Source organism: Drosophila bipectinata, unplaced genomic scaffold (assembly GCF_030179905.1).
Source record: "Drosophila bipectinata strain 14024-0381.07 unplaced genomic scaffold, DbipHiC1v2 scaffold_25, whole genome shotgun sequence".
In the NCBI taxonomy this organism is placed as follows: Eukaryota; Metazoa; Arthropoda; class Insecta; order Diptera; family Drosophilidae; genus Drosophila; species Drosophila bipectinata.
In genome coordinates, this window is record NW_027222898.1 from 65,001 (window position 1) to 77,500 (window position 12,500).

The 12,500-nt window shown below is 35.3% G+C and overlaps 1 pseudogene; it reads right to left on the reverse strand.

Annotated features, from left to right (window-relative positions):
* Positions 1-5,513: 5,513 nt before the first annotated feature.
* Positions 5,514-12,500, reverse strand: part of LOC122322194 (large subunit ribosomal RNA) — a 7,203-nt pseudogene continuing 216 nt past the window's right edge.

A 12,500-nucleotide genomic window follows, 5' to 3' on the forward strand; every position in this document is an offset into this window, starting at 1 on the left:
TTTAATATTTTTTTTAATAAAATACAATATTATGCATATATTTAATTCTAAAATATCTTTATATTTTCACATACAACAATTTGTATATATTCACATATATATATTTGCTTAATTTTATAATAAAATTATCGCATATGTATTTTGATAATAAATTTAAAATTTATTTTCTTTGTATATAAAAGTCTAGTTTTATATGATATAAAACTAAGCACTTTTTAATTTTCATATATTTATATATTTTCATATATATAGTTTATTCATATTTATTTATACAATAATAATAATAATAATATTACTACTATTATCATATACGTATATGAAATTAAATTTAATTCCATATACTTACTAGGATATAATAAAAAGAAATTTTTATTTGCCTAGAACCAGAAATTAACGATAATAATTGGAAACTTGTCAAATTATAATTTATAATAAGACGTAGACGCTTCAACGATATTATCTAAGTATACAATATAGTGTATATATAATATATAATATAGTATGTTATATTATATAGATAGGCTTACACCACCTACCATATATACCTTTTTGACCACACTTTCGTCAAGCTGGGTATTTATTTGCCTTCTTTCCCTCACCTAAAAATACTCATCGGTATTTTAGTATATTCATATAATATAAATAATATACTATATTGGTAGGACGACACCACCTACCCTATATACCTTTTTGAACACACTTTCGTCAAGCTGGGTATTTATTTGCCTTTTTACCCTCACCTAAATATACTCATCGGTATATTTCAGTATATTTTAGTATATCCATATGAATATGTATATCCATATCCATATCCATATCCATATCCATATGAAAATAATTTAATATTTCCATATTTATTATAATATAATAAATATTATTATATTATATATTATATGGTAGGCTATCCCCATCACCTACCATATATTTCATATACATATAAATATTTTCATATCCATATATATTTTTTTATATTCATATATTTTCATATATGTTATATGCATATGTATTCATAACCATATGCTCATATATTAATACTGGCGGTCTTCTGTTTAATATAATATTATTTTAATATTATATTGGCAGGCTGAACACCACCTACCCTATATACCTTTTTGAACACGGTTTCGTCAATCCGGTCATTTATTGTATGGGAAGTATGACTTTCCCACACATATTTGGATATCCATACGATTGCATATCCATATGAAAATATTTTTAATATTTTTAATATATTTTTAATATTTCCATATTTAATATAATATAATTAAATTATTATATTATATATTATATGGTAGGCTATCACCATCACCTACCATATATTTCATATACATATAAATATTTTCATATCCATATATATTTTTTTATATTCATATATTTTCATATATGTTATATGCATATGTATTCATAACCATATGCTTATATATTAATACTGGCGGTCTTCTGTTTAATATAATATTATTTTAATATTATATTGGTAGGCCGAACACCACCTACCCTATATACCTTTTTGAACACGGTTTCGTCAATCCGGTCATTTATTGTATGGGAAGTATGACTTTCCCACACATATTTGGATATCCATACGATTGCATATCCATATGAAAATATTTTTAATATTTTTAATATATTTTTAATATTTCCATATTTAATATAATATAATTAAATTATTATATTATATATTATATGGTAGGCTATCACCATCACCTACCATATATTTCATATACATATAAATATTTTCATATCCATATATATTTTTTTATATTCATATATTTTCATATATGTTATATGCATATGTATTCATAACCATATGCTCATATATTAATACTGGCGGTCTTCTGTTTAATATAATATTATTTTAATATTATATTGGTAGGCCGAACACCACCTACCCTATATACCTTTTTGAACACGGTTTCGTCAATCCGGTCATTTATTGTATGGGAAGTATGACTTTCCCACACATATTTGGATATCCATACGATTGCATATCCATATGAAAATATTTTTAATATTTTTAATATATTTTTAATATTTCCATATTTAATATAATATAATTAAATTATTATATTATATATTATATGGTAGGCTATCACCATCACCTACCATATATTTCATATACATATAAATATTTTCATATCCATATATATTTTTTTATATTCATATATTTTCATATATGTTATATGCATATGTATTCATAACCATATGCTTATATATTAATACTGGCGGTCTTCTGTTTAATATAATATTATTTTAATATTATATTGGCAGGCTGAACACCACCTACCCTATATACCTTTTTGAACACGGTTTCGTCAATCCGGTCATTTATTGTATGGGAAGTATGACTTTCCCACACATATTTGGATATCCATACGATTGCATATCCATATGAAAATATTTTTAATATTTTTAATATATTTTTAATATTTCCATATTTAATATAATATAATTAAATTATTATATTATATATTATATGGTAGGCTATCACCATCACCTACCATATATTTCATATAAATATAAATATTTTCATATCCATATATATTTTTTTATATTCATATATTTTCATATATGTTATATGCATATGTATTCATAACCATATGCTTATATATTAATACTGGCGGTCTTCTGTTTAATATAATATTATTTTAATATTATATTGGCAGGCTGAACACCACCTACCCTATATACCTTTTTGAACACGGTTTCGTCAATCCGGTCATTTATTGTATGGGAAGTATGACTTTCCCACACATATTTGGATATCCATACGATTGCATATCCATATGAAAATATTTTTAATATTTTTAATATATTTTTAATATTTCCATATTTAATATAATATAATTAAATTATTATATTATATATTATATGGTAGGCTATCCTCATCACCTACCATATATTTCATATACATATAATTATTTTCATATCCATATATATTTTTTTATATTCATATATTTTCATATATGTTATATGCATATGTATTCATAACCATATGCTCATATATTAATACTGGCGGTCTTCTGTTTAATATAATATTATTTTAATATTATATTGGTAGGCCGAACACCACCTACCCTATATACCTTTTTGAACACGGTTTCGTCAATCCGGTCATTTATTGTATGGGAAGTATGACTTTCCCACACATATTTGGATATCCATACGATTGCATATCCATATGAAAATATTTTTAATATTTTTAATATATTTTTAATATTTCCATATTTAATATAATATAATTAAATTATTATATTATATATTATATGGTAGGCTATCACCATCACCTACCATATATTTCATATACATATAAATATTTTCATATCCATATATATTTTTTTATATTCATATATTTTCATATATGTTATATGCATATGTATTCATAACCATATGCTTATATATTAATACTGGCGGTCTTCTGTTTAATATAATATTATTTTAATATTATATTGGCAGGCTGAACACCACCTACCCTATATACCTTTTTGAACACGGTTTCGTCAATCCGGTCATTTATTGTATGGGAAGTATGACTTTCCCACACATATTTGGATATCCATACGATTGCATATCCATATGAAAATATTTTTAATATTTTTAATATATTTTTAATATTTCCATATTTAATATAATATAATTAAATTATTATATTATATATTATATGGTAGGCTATCACCATCACCTACCATATATTTCATATACATATAAATATTTTCATATCCATATATATTTTTTTATATTCATATATTTTCATATATGTTATATGCATATGTATTCATAACCATATGCTCATATATTAATACTGGCGGTCTTCTGTTTAATATAATATTATTTTAATATTATATTGGTAGGCCGAACACCACCTACCCTATATACCTTTTTGAACACGGTTTCGTCAATCCGGTCATTTATTGTATGGGAAGTATGACTTTCCCACACATATTTGGATATCCATACGATTGCATATCCATATGAAAATATTTTTAATATTTTTAATATATTTTTAATATTTCCATATTTAATATAATATAATTAAATTATTATATTATATATTATATGGTAGGCTATCACCATCACCTACCATATATTTCATATACATATAAATATTTTCATATCCATATATATTTTTTTATATTCATATATTTTCATATATGTTATATGCATATGTATTCATAACCATATGCTCATATATTAATACTGGCGGTCTTCTGTTTAATATAATATTATTTTAATATTATATTGGCAGGCTGAACACCACCTACCCTATATACCTTTTTGAACACGGTTTCGTCAATCCGGTCATTTATTGTATGGGAAGTATGACTTTCCCACACATATTTGGATATCCATACGATTGCATATCCATATGAAAATATTTTTAATATTTTTAATATATTTTTAATATTTCCATATTTAATATAATATAATTAAATTATTATATTATATATTATATGGTAGGCTAACATCATCACCTACCATATATTCCATATACATATAAATATTTTCATATTCATATATATTTTTTTTTATATATTCATATATTTTCATATATGTTATATGCATATGTATTCATAACCATATGCTTATATATTAATACTGGCGATCTTCTGTTTAATATAATATTATTTTAATATTATATTGGTAGGCCGAACACCACCTACCCTATATACCTTTTTGAACACGGTTTCGTCAATCCGGTCATTTATCGTATAGGAAGTACGACTTTCCCACACATATTTGGATATCCATACGATTGCATATCCATATGAAAATATTTTTAATATTTTTAATATTCGTGAGTTTTTAAATAGGGACAGAAGGAATCTCTTGAATTGAATCATGCGCGTCACTAATAAGATGACGAGGCATTTGGCTACCTATGCGAAAGTAATTCAACTCCCGCCGTCTTAAGGTTTAAGACTTATAACAATATATGTTTAATATTTTTAATATCCGTGAGGTTTTAAATAGGGACAGAAGGAATCTCTTGAATTGAATCATGCGCGTCACTAATAAGATGACGAGGCATTTGGCTACCTATGCGAAAGTAATTCAACTCCCGCCGTCTTAAGGTTTAAGACTTATAACAATATAAATGAAAAATATTATTTTCATTTTTCACGTCACTAATAAGATGACGAGGCATTTGGCTACCTAAACGAAAGTAATTCATCTTCCGCCGTTATAAGGTTTAAGACTTATAACAATATAAATGAAAAATATTATTTTCATTTTTCACGTCACTAATAAGATGACGAGGCATTTGGCTACCTAAACGAAAGTAATTCATCTTCCGCCGTTATAAGGTTTAAGACTTATAACAATATAAATGAAAAATATTATTTTCATTTTTCACGTCACTAATAAGATGACGAAACAGTTAGTAGGCCACAATTAGTAGGGAAACGTGGACAACCCGTGATAAATCCTTATATGCTTTCTTAGATATAGCATATAAAGATTTTTTATACTAAATATACATATTTACACATGCATATTTACATTTTTTTTATATTTCGAATCATCAAGCAAAGGATAAGCTTCAGTGGATCGCAGTATGGCAGCTGCTCAACCACTTACAACACCTTGCCCGTTACAAAAGTCGTTTACAATTGATTCTAGGCTTTGTCATTGTATTAAATAATGTTTTCATATGTAACTAGCATGGCATCAGGTGATCAAAGATCCTCCCAATTTACTATGTTACAAATTACATTGGCATCACATCCATTGTCGTTTAAAATATAAATAATAAACTTTAAATGGTTTAGAAGCCATACAATGCAAATTGCCCCTTATTTATCATTGCAGTCCAGCACGGATACGACCTTAGAGGCGTTCAGGCATAATCCAACGGACGTAGCGTCATACCACTGTTCGCTCGAACAAGTATTGTGCCATTGGTCCGTACCTGCGGTTCCTCTCGTACTACGCAGGAATGCTGTCGCAACAACGTTTTGTCATTAGTAGGGTAAAACTAACCTGTCTCACGACGGTCTAAACCCAGCTCACGTTCCCTTGCATGGGTGAACAATCCAACGCTTGGTGAATTTTGCTTCACAATGATAGGAAGAGCCGACATCGAAGGATCAAAAAGCGACGTCGCTATGAACGCTTGGCCGCCACAAGCCAGTTATCCCTATGGTAACTTTTCTGACACCTCTTGTTAAAAACTCTTTAAACCAAAAGGATCGATAGGCCGAGCTTTTGCTGTCCCTGTGTGTACTGAACACCGAGATCAAGTCAGCATTTGCCCTTTTGCTCTATGTGTGGTTTCTGTCCGCACTGAGCTGGCCTTGGGACACCTCCGTTATTATTTGAGAGATGTACCGCCCCAGTCAAACTCCCTACCTGGCAATGTCCTTGAATTGGATCATACCTGAGTAATTGGAGTTATACCAAATTTTCAAATCGATAATACATGAATGCATCTCTCATTAAAGAATTTGTTTGCGATTATATAACAAACTCGTGATACTTTGATCAAGAAGCTTGCATCAAAACCCAATACCATAAGATATAATAAATATATCCGTATAATGGCTAGGAAATGATACACGTTCCATTTAATCAAGTAAGTAAGGAAACAATAAGAGTAGTGGTATTTCATTGTCGATACCAAACCGAAGTCTAATATCTCCCACTTATTCTACACCTCTTATGTCTCCTTACACTGCCAGATTAGAGTCAAGCTCAAAAGGGTCTTCTTTCCCCGCTAATTATTCCAAGCCCGTTCCCTTGGCTGTGGTTTCGCTAGATAGTAGATAGGGACAGAAGGAATCTCGTTAATCCATTCATGCGCGTCACTAATTAGATGACGAGGCATTTGGCTATTTTTTTTTTTTTTTTTTTTTTTTTTTTTGTTCGCTAAGGATCGTAAAAATCTTCAAAAGATACACACTCAGGTTATGATGTTATTTAGCCAATAAGAGTGTGCATGCACGATTCATCTTGTGGGTTCATACGACCCAGAAGACGCCTACGTACTAAAAAACCGCCTCGTTTTTAAGCGAATTTTATGCCGTTTTTAGATGTTATGCTACGGCAGCAAGCTTTTAATATGAACGTGATGCATGACTAAGTCCAATCACGCGTGTATCCCGACAGATACATAAATTGTCGCCAACTCCAGAGACCACCACTGATTACCCGGACACTAATGATATGACTATCACTAGTGCTGAGGAGGTCTGAAGCAATCAGCCGTTTTACCGACTGACCGCTCCAAATTCCTCTCCAGTTCACAGTGGCGGAATGGAACTCAACAACATGTTGCGAGCCGAAAAGTCTCCGCAAATTCGTCCGTATGTCCGGTGTCTCGTACTTCTCGACTTTGCGCTGATGCGCTTGGTCGAGAGAATGTCCGTCAGTCACTACCTGCGCGTCAATCACATAAATGTGATTTTGTCGGATAGCTACCAGGTCGGGTTTATTCAATCCGGTCTCGCCCTGCAGACTTGGTTCAACATGAACGACGCAGCCTTTCCTCTCAAGTCCCCGCTTGATTAGATTTACTACGCCGTCGTGCCTAGCTACCCTCCTCCCATGAGTACGATAGCATTGCTGCAAGATGTGGTTTGTTGTTTCGGGAGCATCACATCCTGCACGGCACCGTCTTCCCAATTCGTGCCTTCCCCTCGTGGTACGAGACCTTGAGGGTAGGGCATTTATCCGCAGTTTGATTCCTTCTGTATATTCCCTTCCTGTTAGCAAACGCGTGGGTTGGACAACCCATCCGTGCTGCGGAGCAAAACGCTCTGCTTCACGGAGCCCGCCACCATCAACAGACATGTGCAACCTATTTGCCAAGTACGAATCTACCTGTAGACGGGTTAACAACTCTTGACTTCCAGCCTGAAGCCTATCCCGGGCCCTCCGCATTTCGTCTTCCACGAAAGAGCTGGCTACCTCGGATTGCTCGAGGTGAGGCCATTTTATACTGCTCAATCGCTTCAAACGAAGCATCGGTGCTATCCATCTCAACGATGGTAACCCGAGACCCCCACTTTTGTGGGGGGCATGGAAAAAAGAAGTTGGTACGTCTACCGGAAGCCTCAACCACTTCCGTGCGGTATATCGAACCAATGTGTCAAATTTCTTCAGAACGCCTATCGTCACACTCCCAAGGGTCAGCTTGTGATAGAGTTGTGGGATAAGGACAGTCCGAAGGGCAAATAACTTCTGCTGTGGCTTCAGGGGGGCCCGAGTCAATCTCAACAGCTTCGGTTGCAACTCCTCAGCTGGATTGTACCGGACCCGCCCATCCGCAGTGAATTTAATCCCTAAATACTTCCACTCGTCAGTGCGCTTCAGTGAAGGAACCTCGCGCTCACCAATCAAAAAGCTCCGCCGTTCCACGACAGTACACTTTTGCTTGGCTTGCCCCTTTATGCTGACAGTGAAACACTTGTCAGTGTTAAGGGTGAGGCCCACAGAGGAGAGAAAGCCAACTGTGGTGTCCAACAATTTCTGAAGGCCCATCGGAGTTTCCGCAAAAAGGACTATATCATCTGCGAACGCAGCCGCATTTGTCATAGCGTTTCCGACTTTGGCACCAATCTCACTGGGTAAGGACCTAAGTAACCGGTCAATGACCAGATTAAATAGTATGGGAGACAAAGGGTCACCCTGCTTGACGCCTCTTGCAGGAATGAACTCCCTTGAAACCCACCCGTTCCCAGTTAGCATTGTGCCGCCGCCCTCGTACGAATTCCGTATGTAGTTGATTAGTCCTTGTGGGGCACCATACGAAGCCAATGTGTTGTAGACCGCTTTGTGAGCTACCGCATCAAAGGCTTTACTAACATCGAGGGTCCCGATGTAGCACGATTTAAATCGCTTATGATGTTCCCTTAGAACTAAATCAACAATCGTCGTATTGTCAGCACACCCATCGGTCGGTAGGAACCCTCGCTGACGCGAATCCCAGTTGACTGCACTAATCAACCGGGCTGCCAAAATGGCATTTAGTTGCCTAACCAAAACCGAGGGGACTGAAATAGGACGATAGTCTTGCGGACGACTTGCCGTCGCCATCTTCGGGATGAAGATGGTTCTGGCCAGACGGATGGAGTACGGAAGTCTCCCACACCAGAGAATTAAGTTCATTATGCGTAGCATAATGCCATCGGGGATACTCCTGGCAGTTCTTGGAGTAATCCCGTCCGGGCCTGGAGAACCTGATAATTTGACCTTATGGGCCCTAAGATCGCGCTGGTTCACAGCGGACCATACTCTCTCCAACGAATGTTCCATGTGGAACGAGGCGTGTTCGATGGAGCTTGAGCTAGGCGTGGTCATTATCTGTCTCCAATATGGCTCCATAATTTCCTGGGGTGGCTGCACCGACTCGTCAGCGCCCTCCAGCAGGGACTTTATGCATCTTCCCGGATGTTTATCCCAGTTACGCTGAACCCTAGCGTACTGCTGCCTTCTACGCTGTCTCATATTTCGAGGCTCCGTTCGGGGCCTCGTCAGAATGTGCGGTTCATTCCGTGGCGGAAAAATTTCCATGAGATAGCAAGATAAACTTTGGAGAGTGGTTTCCTGTCCCGAGACCTGCGCATTATCTACGATAGTTTGCAGGACCTCGGCTCTCCACCGGGAATCGCATACTACTGGGGCAAAGCCCTGTAGTACCCTGAGGATTTCGCTGTTCGTCTGTTCGTGTGGTCTGATTGGTCCCGAAGATGATGTTGATACTCGTCGGTTTTGCTCGCTATTACTAGGGCGGCGCTGTGAGGTATTCGACTCTAATGCTTCTGGGGTGGGAACAGATTGCCCTCTTATCTGTTCCAGTTTTGCCTTATATTCACCCCTCTTCCGATATGAAGAAATTGCATCGGAACTGCGGTGTGTAAAAATTTCCGCTAGCTTTTTATTTAGATGTCGAATACCACTTGCTGCAAGCTCGACCTCCTTTCTCGCCATCATCAACGTTTCTTCCTCTGACCACCTCGCTTTTTTATCAACACGAAGACGTTGTGTATCAAGTTCGTCTTTGTGTCGATGTGACATGTGGACGCCCAAACCCCTCTTGGAGTTGAACGACATTCCACATATCGTGCAGGGCACCCGACCTGAATACCTTAAGAGAGTCATAGTTACTCCCGCCGTTGACCCGCGCTTACTTGAATTTCTTCACTTTGACATTCAGAGCACTGGGCAGAAATCACATTGTGTCAACACCCGCTAGGGCCATCACAATGCTTTGTTTTAATTAGACAGTCGGATTCCCCAAGTCCGTGCCAGTTCTGAATTGATTGTTAATTGATAATCGTTATAATTAATAAGAACTAATTGGTTTGACCCAACTAGTATTCTTAAAAATTTTAGCAAGAAAGTTCCACAATTGGATACGTAACTAAACTATCCGGGGAACAAGTTACAACCATAAATGATTATAACTCTATTTACCCAGAACGAGCACATAAACCATATTATTGTTTCCCAATCAAGCCCGACTATCTCAATCTTCAGAGCCAATCCTTATCCCGAAGTTACGGATCTAATTTGCCGACTTCCCTTACCTACATTATTCTATCGACTAGAGACTCTTCACCTTGGAGACCAGCTGCGGATATTGGTACGGCCTGTTGAGAAGTTTGCGTATCCCCACCATAAATTTTCAAGGTCCGAGGAGAAAATATCGACACAACAGTATATGTCATGCTCTTCTAGCCCATCTACCATATCTCTCTGCGAAAGACTTCCATGGTAGTACGACTATAAAACAGAAAAGAAAACTCTTCCGATATCTCTCGACGGCTTCTTTATGGTCGTTCCTGTTGCCAGGATGAGCACGAGGCCCATATTTAATAACAAACGGATACTCAACAGGTTACGGAATTGGAACCGTATTCCCTTTCGTTCAAAATTATTCAAGTATATAATTTTCACAATAATTGTAATATTTATTTTTACTTGAAAATTTTCGGCTTTCGCCTTGAACTTAGGACCGACTAACTCGTGATCAACCACTGTTCACACGAAACCCTTCTCCACTTCAGTCCTCCAAGGTCTCATTCGATTATTTGCTACTACCACCAAGATCTGTACCAATAGCAGCTCCATGCAGGCTTACGCCAAACACTTCTACGCATACCATTGTACCTTCCTACTCACTAAAGTTTCAAAATTTATATTACAAGTAATATAAATCATCTACTTTAGCGGTAATGTATAGGTATACAACTTAAGCGCCATCCATTTTAAGGGCTAGTTGCTTCGGCAGGTGAGTTGTTACACACTCCTTAGCGGATTTCGACTTCCATGATCACCGTCCTGCTGTTTTAAGCAACCAACGCCTTTCATGGTTTCTGCATGAGTTGTTAATTTGGGCACCGTAACATTACGTTTGGTTCATCCCACAGCGCCAGTTCTGCTTACCAAAAGTGGCCCACTGGGCACATTATATCATAACCTTAAACTTCATATCAAGAAAGTTAAGGTTCTTACCCATTTAAAGTTTGAGAATAGGTTAAGATCGTTTCGACCCTAAGGCCTCTAATCATTCGCTTTACCAGATAAGATTATTTTATATAACATTAAAATGCACCAGCTATCCTGAGGGAAACTTCGGAAGGAACCAGCTACTAGATGGTTCGATTGGTCTTTCGCCCCTATACTCAATTCTGACAATCGATTTGCACGTCAGAACTGTTTCGGTCTTCCATCAGGGTTTCCCCTGACTTCAACCTGATCAAGTATAGTTCACCATCTTTCGGGTCACAGCATATCTGCTCAAGGTACGTTCCAGTTAGAGGCATAAATAATATAAATATTATTATACATAACTATATAGAACGCCCCGGGATTGTGTTAATTAACTATAAAATAGTTAAAAAACTAATCCCATTAATAGTCAAGTTAATTACGCTATTAGGTTTATATCCCAATAACTTGCACATATGTTAGACTCCTTGGTCCGTGTTTCAAGACGGGTCCCGAAGGTATCCTGAATCTTTCGCATTGTTAATCATACAAGTGCATATAATAAACACAAAAATCAATGATAATTATGCCATTATATAATTCCGAAAAATTAACGCACTGTATTCTTATTAATCTATCAACACTTTATCAAATTAATGACATTTATCCTATGTTAAAATGCAAGCATAATAATTTGAATAAACTATAAGTCATATTTTATGATAAATTATATATGTTAATAGATTACAATGTCCTTATATGGAAAAAATGCACACTATTTCTATAATATTATTTAAATATTATAACTTTAATGATGAATTTTCCATAATGGATATTCAGGTTCATCGGGCTTAACCTCTAAGCAGTTTCACGTACTATTTAACTCTCTATTCAGAGTTCTTTTCAACTTTCCCTCACGGTACTTGTTTACTATCGGTCTCATGGTTATATTTAGTTTTAGATGGAGTTTACCACCCACTTAGTGCTGCACTATCAAGCAACACGACTCTTTGGAAACATCATCTAGTAATCATTAACGTTATACGGGCCTGGCACCCTCTATGGGTAAA